General features: G+C 39.2%; 1 pseudogene; it reads left to right on the plus strand.

Moving 5' to 3' along the window:
• Positions 1–1,700: 1,700 nt before the first annotated feature.
• The window catches only part of LOC122220705, an 18,614-nt pseudogene continuing 4,515 nt past the window's right edge, over positions 1,701–15,799 (plus strand).

Raw genomic sequence — 15,799 nt, forward strand, 5'->3', positions numbered from 1 at the left:
ATTTCCGCAGCATCTCAGATGGAAGAGAAAAAAAAAAAAAATCTGGTATTTAAATCAAAGGTTACAGGATTTGCTTACAGCCACTTGACTAGAAAGCGGCTCGGCTGGTCCTCAAACCCCAATCTGCTGCCATAGCTGGCAGAGAAATAAAACGGATGTCTTGCTCCGGTCTCCTTTCAGCCTGGTTGTTGGCCATTTGCTGTCTGGCTCCCTCATCTTGGAACTCTGCTCTTCCCAGCCTTCGCTCATCCCTAGACTCAGATTCTCCATACTCGGCATGGCTCTCCCACCCCACTCAGAGCCAGGGCTTTGGAAACTGGTCCTGACAAATTTTGGTGAAGTGATCCTATCAGATCAGCTTCCTGAGGACTTTGAGTTCTAACAAAGTATTGGGGGGACAATGACACTGCAAGGAAGGAATTTCAAGTATCGCTAACTAAAACAGTGGAGGAATTATTTGGGAGGAATGGGCCTTATTCAATATCTTTCTACTCTGGCAACCAAAAAAACCCCCAGATCTCAGCACCTCTATCCATTTACTTTTACATATTTTTTAAGTAACTTAGCAATATGTGACAACTATAAAACTAGAAATCTAGCGTACTTATTATATTCGTTGTAAAAGCACTGATGAACTGAAAACCACGTATGCTGCTGGTAGCAGTATATATTGGCATCATTGCTTTGCAAATGGTTAGTATTTTATTATAAGATTAAACACACGCTTACCATACAGCCCAGAAATCTCAATCACACGTACTTTCCCAAGAGAAATGAAAATCTGTGTCCACATAAAGATCTACATGTGAATCGTTTTAGCAGCATTCTCCCCAAGAGTTAAAAACTGGAAACAACCATAACTTCCACCAAGTGGGTAAACTTATTTAGACCGTGCATGAGATGGGTACTGCTTAGACACGAAAAGGAATAATCTGCTGATGTATGCAACATGGGCAGATCTCAAACACATCATGTTCAGTGAAAAGAGTCAAACTCAAAGAAGTGTAAACAAATCTTGGAGATATTGTGGGTTTGGTTCCAGACGACCACAATAAAGTGAATATCATAATAAAGTGAGTCAAATGAAGTTTTTGGCTTTCCAACATGCATAAAAATTACCTTTACACTACACTGTAGTCTAATAAGTATGTAATGGCATTATATATTAAAAAAACAATGTACATGCCCTAATTTAAAAATCCTCTGTTGCTAAAAAATGTTAACGATCATCTGAGCTTTCAGCGAGTCATAATCTTTTCACTGATAGAAAGTCTTGCCTCAGTGTTGGTGGGCACTGAGTGACCAAGGTGGTGCTTCCCGAAGGTGGGGGCAGCTGGGGCAATTTCTTAAAATAAGGCAAGAGTGAAAATTGCCACATCAAATGACTCTTCATTTGAAAACTTCAAGGCCATTATATGGTTATTAAGTGGCCTAATTTCAATATTGTGTCTCAGGGAATAGGAGGCCCACAGAGAGGTAGAGACAGGGGGTCAGTGGAGCAGTGAGAACACACAATTTGTCAAGTAGGCTCACTGTCTTATACAGGCACAATTTGTGGCACCCCAAAACAAATACGATAGTAATACCAAAGATCTTTGACCACGTAACAAATATAATAATAATGATAAAGTTCGAAATATTGCAGGAATTACCAAAATGTGACACAGGGTCAGGAAGTGAACAAATGCTATGGAAAAGCGATGCCGATAGACTTGTTAGATGCCGAACTGCCACAAACCTTCGATCTGTAATAAAATGAGGTATGCCTGCACATGATGCATAAGATTCCATTTGTATTGGCAGCATAGCACTAACAAAACTGTGGAGACAAAAATCAGAGCAGTGGTTTCCAGTGGCTGGACATGGGGTAAGGGAATGACTGCAGAGGAGCAAACAGAACTTTCAAGGGTGATGGAAACGTTCCACATCATAATCGTGGTGTGCTTACAAGACTGTATACATTTGGCAAAGTTCATTGATCTGTACAATTTTAAAATGTTAATTGTATTGCATGTGAATTACTCCTCAATAAATTTAACTTTAAAAGTATATGACGGGTGCCTGGGTGGCTCAGTTGAGCATCGGACTTTGGCTCAGGGCACGATCTCTCAAGTTTGTGAGTTCAAGCCCTGCATTGGGCTTGCTGCTGTCAGCGCATAAATAGCCCACTTCAGATTTTCTGTCCCGCCTCTCTCTGTCCTTCCCCTGCTGGTGCTCTCTCTCTCTCTCAAATATAAATAAAAAAAAACATTTAAAAATCTTTTAAAAAGTTTATAAATTTTTTTTTAACATTTATTCATTTTTGAGACAGAGAGAGACAGAGCATGAATGGGGGAGGGTCAGAGAGAGGGAGACACAGAATCTGAAACAGGCTCCAGGCCCTGAGCTGTCAGCACAGAGCCCGACGTGGGGCTCGAACTCACGGACCGTGAGATCATGACCTGAGCCGAAGTCGGCCGCCCAATCGACTGAGCCACTAAGGCGCCCCTAAAAAGTTTATTAAAGAAAAATATGTTTGAGATATTTTGAATCTCAGATGTGAGAAAAAAATGTTTAAGGAAGAACTTATTGCATATTTGCTATAAGACAGGCACTTTGCTGGGATCTAAGAATATAGAGATGAAAGACAGTCTGTGACTTTAAGGAGCTTATAGTCCAGTGGAGAAGAGACAGGAGCAAACAAAACCACAACATTGAGTGATAAGTGCATTAGTAGAGATACACACAGCAGGGCTGGAGCACACCCTGGGGTACCTAGACCAGGTTTCTAGAAATGATGGACTCCCTAAAGAGAGATGATGCTTGAGTTTGAGTCAAGCTGCCGTAGGGGTTAGTGAGCCAGATAACAGAAGGACATCCTTAACTAAGGAAGTATAAAGTACAAAAATAGAGGGAAAGAGAGAGAGATAAAGTTCTCATGGATCAGCTCTAGTCTTGAAAATTGCCAAAAGGAATAAGGCAATGAATGAATAGGAGAAAAATTAGACTTGTCAGAAAGTAAATTCCATGGCAGTGAGACATATTAAAATGTGAACTGTTATTTCCCCAGGAAATGGTAGATGATCTTGAGAATCCAGAAAACCAAGTTCATAAGATAAACAAGACTGCTACATGTTAAGAACAAGCACTCCTTGCTTTAGCATAGTGGCCTATTAATTCTTCAATGGCTCAAGAATCAACACAGACTTTATTGATCTGTTCCATTTCTAATTTTTACTACTTTCCTCCTATATGTCCTATCTACTTCAATTCACTAATATAATAGTTTGGCTTCAACTTTCTTCGCCCTACATTTTCACCTTTATTTTTTTAATGTTTATTTATTTATTTTTGAGAGAGAGAGAGAGAGAGAGAGAGAGAGAGAGTGAGAGACAGAAGTGGGAAAGAGCAGAGAGAGAGAGAGAGGGAGAAAGAGAGAGAATCCCAAGCTGGCTGTGTGCTGTCAGTGCAGAGCCCGATGTGGGGCTCAAACCCATGAACCTGAGCCAAAACCAAGAGTTGGTCACTTAACCAGCTGGGGTACCCAGGCACCCCACATTTTCATCTTTAAAAAAAAGGTAAGCACACAAAAATATGGCTAGTTGTCGTGCTGTATCATTGTGAGACATATAAAATCGTTTACCTGATGTATTAACTTCATAGTACAAAAGTCCCTTCCCAAAGACGCAACAAAAACAGTACAATCTGATGATCCCTAAAACATATACCTAGTCTCATAAAGCAGGTTCCTGCATGTTATCTCACAATACTTCTATTTCTGTTCTCCTGGCCAAAACTGAGTTGCATGGCCTCACCTAACTGGAAGGTAGGAAAGAACACATAGTCTTTATTCCAAGCAGTCATGTGCCAGCTGCTAGAAAAGGAAGAATGGGTAGTGTAGGATAAGCAGGAATCTCTGAATCAAAGAGGAGATTTCCCTTATCCCTCAGAATACTGGGACCATAGAGATAATGCAGTTTCTTGTTAAAATACAAACTCTAGAACTTCATTGCCAAAATTTTCCTTTGATTTGGAGCTGTTTGTTTTTTCATTCTGTATTCATTCCATTCATGACCCTGGAGCCTCACAGGTTCCTTTACAAAGCACTAAGGACAGTGCCTAACGTAGAGTAAGTGCTAGATAAATACTGGCTGTTATGGTGATGGTCTCTGTGTCGTGAAGCCAAAGAATCTTATAGTTACAAAAGAGATAGTCCAGTCTAATCTCTGCCACCGTCTCCCACCCCTTACCCAAGTAAGGGTGCTCATTTATAGTCTTGGTGCCTCACTAAAATAAGGCGATGAATTTGGTAGATTAGTGCTATACAAAAGCAAATAGCACTTAATAATATATTTATAAAATGAGAAAAAAAAGTCTTTTGCAGAATTGTGTCTCCATTTAAAAATACTTTTTATTGTATTCAATTCCATCTCTTTAGGACTTAAAGTTTCCATGACTGGTGGCTTGTCAAATATGCCTAGGTGTTTCTACCTCTATTAACTGCAACTTTTTATGTGAATTCTTTCCTCATTTATGAAGATCAGAATTTCTGTTCTGTAGATGATAGTACCAAAACCTCCCAAATAAGAAGTTCCACATATATATGCTTATTTTTAATTATTGATTATTAGCTTATTATAAACAGGCACATTTTCTAATGAGCTAACTATATTCTTGGTAACAAAATTGAACAAAATTTACAGTTGCCTTTTTCAGTTTTTGTTTTGTAGCCATTGATAGTCTTTGCAAATTTGCATATTGTTTTCTTTTTATAATTCAGGCTCTTATTTCTAAGAATGTCACTGAAAACTTGGCAAGAAAATACTAAAAATTTTCAGCTTTCTGTGTATCTTTTGCTGTGAACCACAGTCCAAGAAATACCATTTTGTCATATATACTAATGTTATATTTTGATAGATAAGATATTTCCTGATGGCTAATTTTGCAAGACAGACCTGAGAAAACTCAGATAAGATTGTTGACCTATTATTTTTATTTTATTAGAAAGCATCCTGGGTAATTTCCATAGCATCAAAATGACATCGGGGAAAAAGAGTAATAATTACATATTTTTGTTAACTGCAGTGTAATAATAAATAAATACGAGAGAGGACATTTCCATTAGATTTTCTTGTTTTAGAAAATTAAGTAGAAAACAACACTGCAGTTTACTTAGGGACAAACTGTTTTGAGAACTGAATTTATAATTAGCCCAAAAGACGAATCACATGAATTATTATACAAAGGAAACAAATTTGCTTCCAAACAACTTTATGAAAAGGAGTCAATCCAACAGATCTTGGATCATACTCTTTAGGAGACTAATTCATCTCTTGGGAACTCTGATCAAAAATAAAATCTTTCAAGTGTTTCCTTATCCACTAATAAGTCCAAATTATGAACAATGTTTCTAACATCTTCGTCTCATAGCTATCCACAGTCTAAAATCAAGAAGTCAAATTTTATCCCCTGTCTTCAAATTCACAAACACCTCATCATCACAAGAAGTGGCTCCAAGTCCCTCATTCTTTCTGAGGTTAGATTGAGACCTGTGAGCAAATTTGGCAGCCTGGCCATTTAATGCCACCTTTAAACCATTCTGTACCCATTTATTCAACATACAGTGCAGGTAGGATGAAACTGATTACCTGTTAATAAAAATTGTATGCCCTTTCCAAAGAAGTGGCACTGGGTATAACTTTGTATTTTAACTTACTTGCAAACGTCTCTTAATTTGCGTTTTTTTCACCCCTTTCTTTATGAGCAATGAAAGGAAGGAACAAAAAACTGTACCCTATGTCACCATAAGTCAAATGGCACAGATCTGCTGCATTCGTTTACTAGGACTTCCATAACAAAATACCACAGGCTGGGAGGTTTAAATAACAGAAATTTATTTTTTCATTTTCCTAAAGCCTGGAAGTCCAAGATCAAAGTATCGACAGGCTTGATTTCCCCTGAGGCCTTTCTCCTTGGCTGCAGACAGCTGCCTTCTCCCTGGGTGTTTCTGTTTTCAGAAGTACAGGGTGTGGCTTCTCCCTCTGCCTCCTAATCTCTCTCTTTTTTTTTTTTTTTTTTTTAATTTAAATCCAAGTTAGTTAACATATAGTGTAATAATGATTTCAGGAGTAGAATTTAGTGATTCATCACTTACACATAACACCCTGTGCTCATCCCAACAAGTGCCCTCCTTAATGCCCATCACCCATTTAGCCCATCCCCCCCACCCAACACCCCGCCAGCAACCCTCAGTTTGTTCTCTGTATTTAAGTCTCTTGTGGTTTGCCTCCCTCAAAATGATCTCCTCCTCTTATAAGGACACCAGGCGTATTGAATCAGGGCCCAGCCTAATGATCCCACTTTAACTTAATACCTCTTGAAGGCACTACTTCCAAAATAAGGTCACATTCGGAGATACTAGGAGGGTTTCAACATATGCATTTGGGGAAGATGTAATTCAGCCCATAACATCTGGCCATCCTAAAATGTTAAAATCAGACAGGAAAGGACCTTATTTCAACCCTTGACAGCCTTCGATTACAAAATCCTAAAATGTGTCTATCTTACATGGCATTTCATATTTTACTTTGGGATTCCAAATCATTCTCTGCACAAGGACATTTGCAGAAACTGAAGGGACAAACACAGATTCATTTCTTAATTTACTTCTACTTGCTAAGGTAGGGTTAGTATCCTGAGAAGGATAAAAAAAAAAAAAAAAAACCAGCAAAATAGTCCCTGTTTTTACTAAGTGTGAGTCCTCTGTTCAGCTTACCTTTGTGACTTTTGAAACCAGGAAGCTTCTTGGAAGATACACTAAAGGATTTAAAATTTAGAACTTTTAAAAAAAAATCACTCATTCATGGGGCGTCTGGGTGGCTCAGTTGGTTAAGTGTCTGACTTCATCTCAGGTCATGATCTCACCGTTCATGAGTTTGATCCCCGCATCGGGCTCTGTGCTGAAGGCTCAGAGCCTGGAGCCTGCTTTGGATTCTCTGTCTCCCTCTCTCTGCCCCTCCCTTGCTCACACTCTTTCTCTCTCAAAAATAAATAAGCATTAAAAAAAAATTTTTTTTTTAAATCACTCATTCCTTGGAAGCCACATCATGGCAAATATATGTCATGTTTTGAACTACAAATAATAGGATACCTTCATAACAGGCTTAACTGTGAAGGACAATTCTTATCTAACATGCAGCCCAGTAGCTAGCAGTTCCAGTTTGGTGAGTTCAGTACCAAAACGAAGGTGGAACTCAGGGCTTGTCGTCTCCCCTCTGAGGTATCAGAAGTTGGTTTCTGTCCTCTGCTGGTTGCCAGGTTGACACCAGTCATCACCTCCTTTCACAAGTGTGCTCAGAGCCTGGAAGGGAAGCCTTTATCCTCCTGAATCTCTTCTTATCAAGGAAGAAAGCTTTGCCCAGAATATGCTACCTCAAAATACGACTGTAGAAGTCCAGGACGTGTCACCCCAAATATGCTACTTTGGTACATTGATTGTTTTGAGTTATAAGCACTTGAAAAATAGCAAATACAGGGAGAGGCTTTCTCTGAACTCCCTTTTCAGTCTAAAGACACATGGTCCAAAAGGAACTCAATTGTTTTAAATTTCCTCCTTAGGAGTTTCAACAACCATGAAAAATTGGTAAAATTGGACACCACACCCAGACAGACTTTGTCACAAACTACCATACCTCCCATCTATTCTTCTAAATGTCCATTTGTCTTTCCTAAAAATGATTTACTTTCCCCTAAGAGGCCTACATTCCTCCTCTTTGTTGATTAAAATGGTATTTCAGCCTGAATCTTAAGCCTTCTCAGGGAGTTACTCGTGTTCCCCTAGTTATTTTCTATGTATACATGAGGTATACATACTAATCAACATTTGTCTATCTTTCTATGTTGTTTATTACAGGGGTCTCAGCCAAGAACTCAGAAGGGTGAAAGGAAATTATTTTTCCTCCCCTGTAGTCCCAACCTCCCCTAAGGCATCCCTGGTACAGAGAAGTGGAATTTACTCCATTGCTTTTCACACAAATACACAACAGAGATGGTCATATGCCAGAGAAAAGTGCTTCCTAACTAATTTTCTTACAAAAACAACATCCACTCCAGCAGGAGTGGACTTTATTTGCATTTCACCCGAATCTTTGAGAGAACTTGAGTTTATCAGCATTATTCTGTTTTAGTGCCTTGTTTCAATTATCTAGTGCTGAAAACATGGCTTCAAAATAGTATTAATTTCTTTTGCTGACTGATCTTGGGCTGAGTGGACTCAGCTAAGCAGTCCTTACTTGGCTCTCTGTGCAGCTGCAGTCAGGCAGCAGGGGCAAGGGTCACCCTGAAGCTTTCACACGTAGCTGGCACTTGGGCTGAAGTCACTCAAACAGCTATGAGTAGAACAGCTGGGGCTCCTTGGTCATGTCTCCATGTTTCTCTCTGGGAGACCTCCCCATATGGTGACCTTAGGGGGACATTTTGCACAGCAGGGGAGGCTCCATATGCAAGTGTACCAAGAGGAACGATCAGAAGCTGCATAGACTTTTCTAACCTAGCTTTGGAAGTCACACAGTATCGCTTTGGCCACATTTATTCGTCAAGGCAGCCACAAGACCACCCAGATTCAAGAGGTGGTCTTGAAAGGAGAAGTCTCAAAGAATTGGTGGACATATTTTAAATACCACCACACACCCCTTCAAGATTGGCCCTCCCATCATCTATTCAGCTGGACCACCCTCAGTTTACCTGTGAGTCCACAGAACCTGCTTTCCATGGCCATCTGCACCTCTAGGCCCTCATCTCTCATCACTATCCTTGTGGACAGTTCCCACTTTCATTTCACACACCTCCCTTTGCAGGATGGACTGTTTAGAGAGTGAGGTCTTTGTGAAAAGGAACCAGGATTTCTGGTTATCCATAGCTAAGACAAAGACTCTCATAACCAGTGTTTCAAGTTAAATTTTAGTCCTTATTTCCTCTCATGCTTTTTGGTTTCCAAAGAAGGAAAATGCAGAGACAGCCAACTAGCAGTGGGGAAAGCTCTCCTATGCCAGCGAGGCCCAAGCCTACCAGCAGTCAATGGATATAAACACAGAAACAAAAAGCAGTCGGGGCAGTGTGGAAGGAAATGGCTGCCTGTCCTCCTAACCCTCTGAAGGTGGACTGCTTGTATATAGCTTTGCCCACCTGAGCAGAAAAGATGAGCATCTGGAATCTTAGCTTTCTCCCTTGAATGCCTCTCCACTCAGTATCAGTCAAGCTGACCGACTTTTCCTTGAATAAAAAATTCAAGTGAGAGCCTGAAGTAATGAGTATTCTTCAAAAACAATTTCACCAAGACATATTAAATGAAATTTCCAGTGGCAGCTTAACCATTTTAGGAAGAAAAGAACCTTATATAATTTACACATGTTGGTAAAAGGAAAGGAAAGAAATTCCGTGATGCTCAATCTAGGACATAGACTCCATTATGTGGAAATAAATTCCTCAAGACCCCAAATATCTTTGGTTCAGTCTTAATTTATATTAAAGTTACCTTGTTTGTTCATTTGTTTGTTTTGTTTTGTTTTAAGCAGGAAACATTGAGGGATGTGTTAGGAAGCTGTTTTGGTGAGCACATTTAAGAATGCAAACCACAAGATTTACAACTGGCTTTGTTTGGATAAAATAGAACTGAGCATACATACTTGTCAGTTACCATAAAATATAAGTAAAACTTACAGTTACTCTGTATTTTGTCATCACAAAATTGAGTTTCTGTGTAACTGACTATGAGGAGGAAAAAGTTTTCCCATAATCTTCAAAAAATTATCTTACTAGTTTTTAGGACTTCTACTTGTAACTTTTAGGTTATAAATATTTGTTTTGAGAAACTGCATTCGTTAAATTGTTGTAGGGAACTGTTCATGGAGAGTTATAAACTCTGCCAAAAAGGTTGATTTTATCCACCAATCTTGAACTACTGGTTCACTACTTTTTGACCTTGTTCAGTAGTAAAACAAAAACACTATGAACAGTTTCTTAAAATTAGGAACATTGCCAAAAGCATTCTTATTTACAAAAACCGTATTGCAAAATAACTTTAATAGGCCAACTTTAAAACACGGTGTAGAATCCTGATTTGTCATAACCTGAGCATGGAGCCCTGGTGAGATGCCCTTTGATTTCCTGACATTCCACCTAATAGATGTCAAACTCTGAATAAGAAGCATATTTGGAGGATTTTGGGAGAATCAATGTCAAAAGAAAAAATGGGTATGGAAACCTCAGAAACATGGTATAAAGTGAAGAGATGAATATAGGGAGTTAAATTGTGAAATGTCATGATCCTATTTTTTTTTTTTTGACAGCATAAAACTCACATCAAGATTAAAACTGAAAACAAAGGAAATTCGTGTCTCATAGAAGGTTCCTAACCACCCTGTCAAAGGGTGCTCCCCAGTTCCAACCCCAAGCATTGTAGTTACACTGAAGTTTAAGTTTATGGGTGTTAAGAATATTTGATAAAAAAAAATGACCGGATTGACAAAAGAAAAATGGGGAGGAGGAACATCGTTTTAGCTTAATAACAGTGTTATTATATTAGGACATAACAAACAGATACAAGATATGGTCTTTGGTAACAGCCTGACTTGAAAAAACATATAAAAACATTTTGGGGTCACTTGAGGCAATTGAAGATAGCCAGTATACTAGGAAATAATTAGGAGTGATAATGGCACCATGTGATATAGGATTATATGCTGACATATTTTGGAGTGAAACTTCATATAGTCAGTCTACAATTTAAAATGGTTTGGTGAAAAAATACATAGATGAAGTGTATGTGGTAAGACAACAATTGGGTATAAAAGTGTTGAGTATACTCTTTCTTCCCATTTTGTTTATGTATAAAAAATTTCAAATTAAAGTTTTTAAAGTACATGGATGTTACTCCTGTCCCCAGATTTTTTTAATTCTTAAAATAAGAAGGAAATGTGTGTTAAATTTGGCTTAAGAAGATGGGACCTGTAAGTTCAAAGAGCTAGCAAATATAGCCAAAGTGCTGTTGTTCAGATGTGAAGGTCCTCACCATTGAAACAAGTCTAGAAATGTTGCATCACCCTTTGGTTTCTGTGGACAGTCTTATGCCAGCTATGCTTGAATTTCAGGCTAAAAGGTAAAGTGTAGTTACCCCAGGAGCCAACCAAGTCCACGAGAGGTCAAAAGGGTGCACTCTCATCATGGATGGAGCTAGAGGCTAAGTGAAATAAATCGGTCAGAGAAAGACAAATACCATATGATTTCACTCATATGTGGAATTTAAGAAACAAAACAAACAAAAGAGGGAAAAAAGACAAACCAAGAAATAAACTCTTAACTATAGAAAACAAAATGATGCTTACCAGAGGCAAGGTGGATGGGGGAATGGGTGAAATAGGTGAAGGGGATTAAGGGGCACGCTTGTCATGATGAACACTGAGTAATGTATAGCATTACTGGATCACTATATGGTACACCTAAAATGAATATAACACTGTATGTTAACAACACTGGAATTAAAATTAAATAAACAAATAGGTAATAAATAAATAAATAAATAAATAAATAAATAAAAGTGTTGGACTCTCTTTATTGGTTTCAGTGTTTCTGTCTCTCAAACTAAATGAAATAATTGGTCAGAATAAGCCTCTGTGTCATGATATAACAATAATAACAATGAATAACACTATAAATAATAATAATAATAATAATAATAATGCCTAACATTTATTAACCACTCAGGGAAAGGCACCATAAATTGGTTTGGACATTACAGGTGATGCTTCAATATTATGATAGATAAAGCATGTTGCACATACTGAGCTATGTGGTCATTATGAATTGTCTTTCCTTAAGCCAGGTGTTCAACAGAAATTTATTAAAGTCTTTCATAGCATCTAAATGGGCAAACTCCCAAGGTTAAGCACTATTGGCCAACTGTATAGGGGTTATATGGGCAGCTGGGACACCCTTCCCTCCTTATACCTTTTTATCCTCTAACTCCTGCCTGTCCTGACTTCATCCTTCTGCCTTCCAGAAGAACTTCCTCCATTCCAAGCTGGCTGAGGCTGTCTACATACTCCCTTACTCCACTTGTAGCCCTTATTATACATCTAATCCTTTGAGCCACTCTACACAGTTCAAGACCAACATGTTCAGATCTCTATTAATTTTTTTTCATATCTCTACTGATTCATCAACTTATCCCTCCTGCCCTTACTAGCCAGAAATACTGTGTCTTCCTTCTGGGAACCTCCTTTATGCACAAATTCTCAGGAACAGAAGGAATTAACACAGTCTGAAGAAACGAGTGGGGTGTTTTTCAGTCTGGCCTCCCCATCCAGAAACCAGACTGAGTCAATCCCTGAGGGCTGTGGCTTCTCATAGACATCTGGAGCCACCAGCTCAGCTCCCAGGGTTATTAGGAGGATCAAATGACCTAAAGTAGGTGGCAAAACTCCACAAAGAAATAACTATGGCTATGTGACTTGTTAAATAGCCCATGTTGGGTTCATTATGTCTTCCTTATTTAATACTTTCTACTCTACATCAAAACTTCAACATTTTATTTTTATAAAACTTTTTTCAACTGTTAAAACCTGGCATGTATTCAGGAGGTGCTCATAAAATATTCACCTATTCAAAAAATATTCTATAATAGACTAAGGAAGCATAAGACAGTCATCTCCAAGGAACTTGCAATTGAATGGAGAAAATAGTGGATGTAAGACACGCTTGCTGTTACATGGAAGTACATGTAGGCAGTGCCATCGGAGTACAGAGAAGTAGACTTCTGACGGGCAAGAGCCTCATAGTGTAAATTGAGGTTTACTGAAATGTTATTTCAGTCTACAGTGATAGGAGGAAGAATGTGAAGTTTTCCTTTTTCTCCCTATCCAACACTGCCTCCTAGTGGTGCCATGGCCCCTTTGCAGTGCCTCTCAATTCCTCCCAAGGGAGTACAGGGAGGGAAATGGAAACATCGAATCAACAAGTGGCTATAGAATCTGAATCGATTTGTAAACATCACTTTTAAGTTGAGCCATTGTAAGTGAAGCCTTCATTTCTTTTGTTCTTCCAGGAAAACGGTTCTACCATAGATGTGTCACCTACTATGGGTCCTGGCATTTTTATCACAGGGTGCACTGGGAGAAGCAAAGCACCCTCAAAAAAGGACATAAAAAGGAAAAGGAGAGCTCTTCCACTGCCTTCATGGAAGGGCCAACTCCTGTTCCCAAGCTGCAATGAGAGAAGCCTCCTCGTGGAGACTGCTCAGGGGAAGAGGAAGGTCACAGTTCCCTGAGTTTGAGTCTGGGACCTGAAATATGGTCCCAAGAGCATTGAAATCTTGATGCATGTATCAAAAAACAAAAATGCTGTCATGTCAAGAGTGGAGCTGTTTTCTGTTTTGGAGGAAGTGATGGCTTAGGTCCTCTTTGGGGGCAGGCTGTTACTTGCCCTGGAGAGACCCCCACGATAGACCAAGTGACTGTTCAAAGACAAAGCTGAGGCTCTAGAATCATGTGAAAGGTTGTCAATGAAGCAAATGGAATTCCAGCTTTGAATACTTTCTGTTCCATCAACAAAACAAAAATGTTGACATTTTCTTTCTAAATATGTATGGGTTGGGACATCGTGTGCCTGAAAATGGTTATTTCTTTTTGTGGCACGTGAAGGTTTTATTGGAGAGGCACTAACAGGAGCCCAAAGCTGGAGCAGTCATCTTCACCAGAAACTTTGCAAGACTTGATGTAAGTCTTGCACCAGAATTGCTGCCTCCAGGCCTCACTGAGGAAGTGTGGCTCAGAATATAACTCACTGAGAGCAGGAATTTTGTTCCATGGATATACACTCCAGGGACTAGAACCTTACTGGGTTCATAGTAGGCATTTCAATGTTTGTCGAATGAACACATGAAGGAAAAGTGCTACCCGTTTCCCATGCAAACCAGTTCTGCCCTGGGACAACAGGGAAGGGTAGGTTTGGGAACAGAAGACAGAACCTGAGGCAGAGCAGTGCCTAGCTGAGTTGAATTTTCATGGTATTGGTGAAGTAGTCTGACAAGAAGGGCAAAAGGGAGGAATATGGAAAATCATATTTCTGGTCATCTGTGAGGGCCTGATGACACAGAAATGAACCAGGACACCTTGAAGTACAGCAGTGTTTCTGTGTGGACAGGTGGGAATTTTGGTCATTTGGACACTAATGTAAATGTGGCCTCCACGGGCTCCCAAGCTGGGTGACCAGGTTAATTGGTCAGCATAACTAGTACAACCCAGCACTAGCCACTTCTTGTGTCCGGAGCAGCTCTCTTCTGGTCTGCTATTCCCATATTTTAAAATTGGAGCGCATAGACATTGGGTCTCATTTTTGAAGGAACATGCTGTAACTATAAATTATAATTTCTGGTCTTAGATTATCTCCACCATCAGCTTTCTTTTTACCTCTGATTATTGAAGGTAGAAATCTAAGAATAATGTCGCTGGCCCTCTTCACAAATTCACCCATCCTTCTATTACTTCTGCTCTCTTCATGGTGCTTATTCTGCTTCTCTCACAAAACGTGACTCGTAAGACTTTAGGTTATTATTAATATCCTTACTAACACCTCCTGCCACCTTTGACTTACTCTCACCCCAATGACACCCATGACAATTCACTTTCCTCAATATTTTTATTTTTTCAATGTTTATTTATTTTGAGAGAGAGAGTACGAGCAGGGGGAAGGGCAGAGAGAGGGGGAGAGAAAGAATCCTAAGCAGTCTCCTCACTGTCGGTGCAAAGCCTGATGTGGGGCTCAATCTCACGAACCGTGAGATCATGACCTGAGCCGAAACCAAGAGTTGGATGCTTAACTGACTGAGTCACCCAGACATCCCTTCCCTCGATATTTTTTAATCTTGCTTAGTCTACAATAATATCCTCCTTATTAGCCATTCTATCTCCACTCCGGTCCATCTTCAATGCTACTGCTGAAACCTTCTGAAGGTCCCCAGTCATATCTCCTTCTGCCCTCAGGTTTACCTCCTTAAAAAAAAAAAAAATCAAGAAATCCTGCAATGGATCCTTGGATACCAAAATATCATAAATTTCAGATCCCATACATTTCAGAATTTCTCTTTTCCTGCCACTAAAACTTTGAGCAGAATATTCTACACTTCTAGAATTAACTTACTTATCTCATAATTTCATATCAAGATATTTTTCATCTCTCAGTTACTCTTGAGAAAAAGAACCATATACTTTTAAGTATGCTTACCTCCTACTCACCCTTAATTGCACACACCAGGTGCATACAGTATCAAATCTTAATTCTATATTTTTTGAATACTACATGTTTAATCCATGAGAACCTCTTCAGAGTATTATTTCCTTAAACAGAAGCTATTGATTGGCAAGGAGTGAGCCCTAAAACAAATAGGGTCAATTACGATACTTTTCAGATTCACTTGATGAATGCTGGACTAGTCAGAGCCCTTTCCTGAAATTTTTGAACATGGGACCAGAAATAACCCTCATTTTCTTTCAGGTGTGTTTCTCAATATTCATATGTTGAAGCCCTAACCTTCAACATGACTATTTGAAGAGAGGGTCCTTATAGAGGTAACTAAAATTAGATGAGATCATGATCCAGTAGGATTAATGTCCTTCTAAAAGGAAAATACACCGAAGCTCTCTCCACACCACAGAGGAAAGGTCATGTGAGGATGCAGCAAGAAGGCAACCATCTGCAAGCCATGAAGAGAGCTCTCACCAGAAGCTGACTTGGTCAGCACCTTGACTCCTACCCTCCAGAATTGTGA

The sequence above is a fragment of the Panthera leo genome, chromosome B2 (assembly GCF_018350215.1).
Source record: "Panthera leo isolate Ple1 chromosome B2, P.leo_Ple1_pat1.1, whole genome shotgun sequence".
Taxonomy (NCBI): Eukaryota; Metazoa; Chordata; class Mammalia; order Carnivora; family Felidae; genus Panthera; species Panthera leo.